Below are 5,949 nucleotides of genomic sequence, written 5' to 3'. Positions count from 1 at the left end.
CAAATGGGAGACTTTTGAACCAGAATTATGTTACCAAAGAAAATCTCTCATCTTTTTTTCAAGCTTATGAATAATAGAAGCTGGAGCCTTTACTAAAAAAAATCATTTCTAAACTCCTAGCTCCAAGAATGAAGCCTTTACTAAAAAAAATCATATTTCCTTACCAATCTGCTTTCATCCCTGAAAGGCAAATCTCTGACAATATAGTTATTGCTCATGAAATAATCCACACCATGAGGTCTAAAAGAGGATAAAAAGGAAATTCTGGCACTATGGGCATAAAAATTGATATGGCAAAGGCCTTTGACAGAGTGGACTGGGGCTTTCTAATGACAATTAGGAAGAAAATTGGCTTTGATGATAAATGGTGCAACAAGATCAATCAATGCATACCAACCTCCACATCAGCTGTTCTCATCAATGGTTCTCCTGATAAATTCTTCAAACCCTCCAGAGGCCTAAGGCAAGGTGATCCCATGTCACCTTACTTGTTTTTATTATGCATGGAATCTCTCTCAAGGACTCTTCTGCATGCTGAGGAGATGGGCATTATCAATGGGATAAAGATTTGCAAAGCAGTCCCTCCTATCAGTCACCTTCTATTTGTTGATGACTGCATGATCTTCTGCAAAGCAAATCTAACTGAAGCTCAAAATATCATGCAGCTTCTACAGATATTTGGCAGTTCTTCTGGGCAACTAATCAACTTTCATAAATCTAGAGTTTTCTTCAGCAAAAACACAAATCCAGATATCATCCCTCAAATTAGTAACTCCATGGGAGTTCAAGTCCTTCAGCTGGATGATAAATACTTAGGAACCCCAATATTCACACATAGAAGCAAAATAAACTCTTTCAAACCTGGAGTTGAAAAATTGAAGCTAAGACTCACTGGATGGAAACATACCCCTCTTAATCCTGCTGGCAGAGAGGTAATCATCAAGTCTGTAACTTCATCAGCCTGTATTTACCAAATGAACTGCTTTAAGGTGCCTAAGAAAACTTGCAAAGACATTAACAATCTACAAAAAGATTTCTTCTGGGAAAAAATATAGAAAATCCTTCTGGTTATCATCCTAAGGCATGGACAACAGTTTGTAAGACAAAAGAATTGGGAGGCCTATGGTTCATGAATATGGAACTATTGAACAGCTCTATGATAACAAAAATTGGTTGGAGATTGGAGCAGGATAAGGATTATCTATGGTACAAGCTTATGGATGCCAGATATCTTCAAGGCAGAAATGTCCTTAGCATGGATACAACTTCCAAAGATGGAGACTCTTGGATATGGAAAGGAATTCTAGAAGGCATAAGCAACATACAACAACACTGCCCCTGGAGAATTGGTAATGGCATAAGGATCCAAATTTGGGAAGATTTATGGATCCCATATTCCAATGCAAGAATTCAAAAACCACAACACTGCCCTCACCACATAAACAAGCTAGAATCCTTGCTTCTACCAGATGGAAACTGGGATGAAAATCAAGTCTATAACCTCTTTATCATGGAGGAAGCGGCTGTGATTGTTACTCTGAAGACTTACCCAAATGAAGAGGACAGAATAATCTGGAACTTCAATTATACATGAGTGTTCTCTGTTAAGGAGCTGTACAAGGCAAAAACTGATGATCTATACAGAAATGACCCTCCAACTGGCAACTGGGAAGAACATGGATGTGGCTCCAGTTATCATAATTCTTATCTGTAAATGTGCTCATGGAATTCTTCCCACAAATGCCAAAACAGCTAGCATACTTCATTACATCAACCCTATATGCACTGTTTGCAATAGTGGGGAAGAAGAATCCATGTCTCACATGTTTCTAAATTGCACTATTGCTACTCTAGTGTGGCAGGAAATCCTTGGCAACTCTCATATTATATTTGATAACAATACTATCTTTATTGACTGGCTGAATTCCTGGTTCCAACTTGGAAACACTGAATGCAGCATATATGCAACCACATGTTGGTATATTTGGAAATCCAGATGTGAGTTTATATTCAAACAAATTCAGCCTAATGTGGGAGTTATTGCTCTCAGAATTAAGCAGCATTTGTGCACTCACAATAGAATATATGCGATGCCAGATCATATTATGAACAATTTTCCTCTCTTACCAGAGGAAGAGGCTAATGATATGAAACAAGTTAATACCTGTTACAATTGGAATGCAGAAGCAGGATTTGGAAAACATATCAATATCTGCGCACTACAAGATACTGAGGACTCTGTTTTTTACACATCTCTAACTATGACAGATTTTGCAGGAAACACCATTGATTATAGAGGACATTCAGGACACTATGGAGAAGGGGGAGTCAAAGGATGAGCATACCTAGCTTTCCAGTGAGACAAAGAGATGAAGCACACAAACATTGCAATATATGTTGAATCAATGGACATTCTAAATCGTTTCCAGTTCCTCTACAATGAAGTTGTTCAAGGAAGAGTTCACCTAAATTACTATGAAAGAAGAAATAATCAAGAAGAAAATGGTAGAAATATGAACATAAATCCCATATCTTTTGTTTTACTAAATCTTAGTATTGTAGAATGTAGTCAGAATACAAAGACTTTTAATTTAGCTCTTTTATGTAAGAACAACGTTGGCAGGCTGAATGGTGCATCCACAACCATTGCCAACACAACTTCTGTGTACTACTCTTAGTGCCTTTCTAGGCCTAAGCTTTTCCTATTAAAAAAAAGACTCTTGTAATGGACTGATAGCGCTTTAAACGAAAATAAATTGCTAGATACCCCAACTTTTTACACCTTAACGCGTTGCTAAAAGTTGTTCCATAGCTATTCAGGTGGAACAAGGGAGGGCCCGTAAGAGTTCATCAATAGGCGAGGGGTTTAGATTAGTGCCACCGCCAAAAAAGTGTGGGATGATTCTGTGGGGTATGTAGTAGCTTATGGCACTCGGCCCACGAGATCTAACCCGCTGGATCTTGTGTTATAGTTTTTGTTTTTCCGGATCCAACAAATGGCAGATCAACCATGTCTGGTTGTTACCGGTGTAAGCATGGTGTAAGTAAATTGAGGACGATTTATTCCAAATCCTCCAGTCAAACAAAATCAGTTCTAGGGTTTATAAAACCAAAGCTTGAAGCATGTCTCTCTCATGGCAGATTCATTTTTCCACCTGAGAAAACAAAAATTCAGCTGAACCCACAAATTATAGATTGATGAATCATTTTCTAATATACTCAGTACTATTATAATCATTTTCTAATATACTCAGTACTATAAAAGTCATGGAAACATCAAAAAATTCATAATAACCTTATAAGTGCCTAAATACATGCATATACTTGTGTATTGGAACTATAAAGATATATGTACACGATCTTATAGTATTCACATACATTGAAATATAGTCTTTTTACATTTTCTAGGTATACCTCCATCTATTAATAAATTTATGGATCCCCAAGTGTACTAATATACAGAGGTTTTACTGTATATTGACATAGATGAGAAGAATTTACTAAATGGCTACAAGAAATAGCAAAATAAAAAAAACAGAAAATTCATAAAATTATATCAACAAAAATCCATCTCCCAACTGTGAGTTGAAACTATAAAATGATGCCCAAACTGCCCAAGCTATTACTAAAGATTTAGCATCTAAAGAAAGATCGCCATCCTATTTTGAAAATATGTTTGTTTTTTTTCGAAAATGCGAGCATTTCTTTCTCTCCATAAGACCCAAACCACGATTGTTGGGATTAAGTTCCAAAACATATTGCTTCGTGCATGAAAGCCATTGTGCCAACATTTTGCAAGATCATACACAGACTCGGGAAAAGTCCATTCCCAGTTAGAAGGAGTAGTAGAAGACCAAACTTTGAAAGACATTTTACAATGGATTAAGAGATGAGATACAAATTATGTTTCATTATTACACATAATGCAACAATTGTTTAGACTTAAGTCTTTTTACGATTAAGAAGATCAAGAGTGTTAAGCTTACCATGGACCGTACACCATAAGAGAAAAGTAATATTAAGAGGCACTATCTTGTTCCGTATGAAATAATGAGGAAAATCATATACTCCATTAGCTTCAATGAGATTGGCATATGAATTTTTTACAGAAAACACGCCATTATTTTTCACAGACCATCTTCTAGTGTCAAGTTGATCATTTAGTTGAGGAGGGGAGACACCAATTAGCAAACTTGTTTGCTTTTGAGTTTCTTAATCTTCTTTTAAAATCAAAGATCCAATTACCATCAGGAGAAATATGAGAGGCAAAACTCAAGAGTTTATCCTTTACCAAACTGAAAAGATTTGGACAAGCTAAATATAAAGCTTCATCTTCAGACCATTTGTCAAACCAGAAAGTTTGTTACCATGGTGAATAACGAATGAGGAGTGTTTATTGATCAACTGTCTTGTGTCTGCAATGATCTTCCAACAAGAAATACCACTAGTTGAAGTCGAGATTTTACTTGGAATTCAGATGGAATAACCTGCACCAAGATTCTCATTAATAATCTTATACCAGAGATGATTTTTTCAATCCCAAAACTCCAACACCATTTTGCAAGTAAGGAAATATCCATCTTGAGGTTTAACACAACAAGTCCACCTCTCTCTTTAGAGGAATTGAACATATCCTAATTAACCAAATGGGAGACTTTTGAACCAGAATTATGTTCCCAAAGAAAATCTCTCATATTTTTTTCAAGTTTATGAATAATAGAAGATGGAGCTTTAAACAATGAGAATTAGTACATTGGTCGTGATGAAAGCAAAAATTTTAAAATTGTAAGCTTACCTCCCTTACCATTGAAAGAGTCTAACATCAAACTTAAGAAAAATGGAAACCCATATGGATTTTGAGTTTGCTTTAATTATCCTCTAGAGGCATGCCCAAATAAATAAATGGTAACTTGTCAGTCTTGCAGCCAAGATCCACAGCCCATGATTGCAAATCAGGGCAATCACAAATATGAATGAGTTTAGTTTTGGTAGTATTAATCTTTAGACCTGCAATGAGTTCAAAGCATTTCAAGGAATAAAATAAGTTGTTAAGTTCTTATCTATAGTTTTCAAGGAAAAAAATAGTGTCATTTGCATAATGTAGTTGATTAATCACTATATCATTTTGCACATTAGAAAAACCACTAAATAGACCTAAGTTTGCGTCTTTGTCCAAGTATTTATAAAAGCCTTCCATAGCCATATTGAAAAGAAGCGGAGAGAGGGGATCTCCCTTCCTAAATTTTCTTGAGCTTTTGAAGTAACCAAAAGAAGAGCCATTAATAAGGACTGAGAAGGAAGCAGTAGAGTAACAAAACCTTAACCATTTGCACCAATTTGATGTAAAACCCATTTTCTGTAACATATTTTCAAGAAAATCCACAAATTACTATGTCAATTTTTTTTTCTAAATCAATCTTTCAAATCAATCCAGGCTTACCAGACGTCAGTCTAGAGTCCACTATTTCATTTGCAATCAGCGTACCATCAATTATTTTTCGTCCTTCTATATAAGCACATTGGACTGGAGAGATGAGTTTGTCCATAACCATCTTCAGCCTAGTAGCAAGCACCTTTGAAATAATTTTATATACACTAGTTAGTAAAAAGATGGTTTACAATCTTTAATAGTTTCAATGCAGTCTCTCTTTGGCACTAGAGCAATAAAAGTGGCTTTATGACTCTTATCAATACTCCCCTTATCACAAAACCCATCCACCACTGCCACGAGATCATGTTTAATAAAAAACCTACATTTTAAGGAACATAATTGTGTAACCATCTGGTCCAGGTGTTTCGTCATGTCCCAAACCTTTCATCTTCAATAAAAGTCGCATCCAATATAATAGCCTCTTCTGAATTGATACTGCCAAACTGGATACCTTCTAAATTAGGTCTGATGAGTAATTCTTCAGTGAAAATATTTTTATAAAACTCTATAATGTGATC

This window comes from Papaver somniferum, unplaced genomic scaffold (assembly GCF_003573695.1).
Source record: "Papaver somniferum cultivar HN1 unplaced genomic scaffold, ASM357369v1 unplaced-scaffold_117, whole genome shotgun sequence".
Classification (NCBI taxonomy): domain Eukaryota; kingdom Viridiplantae; phylum Streptophyta; class Magnoliopsida; order Ranunculales; family Papaveraceae; genus Papaver; species Papaver somniferum.
The sequence above is the reverse complement of the archived record's forward strand: the minus strand, read 5'-3'. Positions refer to the sequence as shown.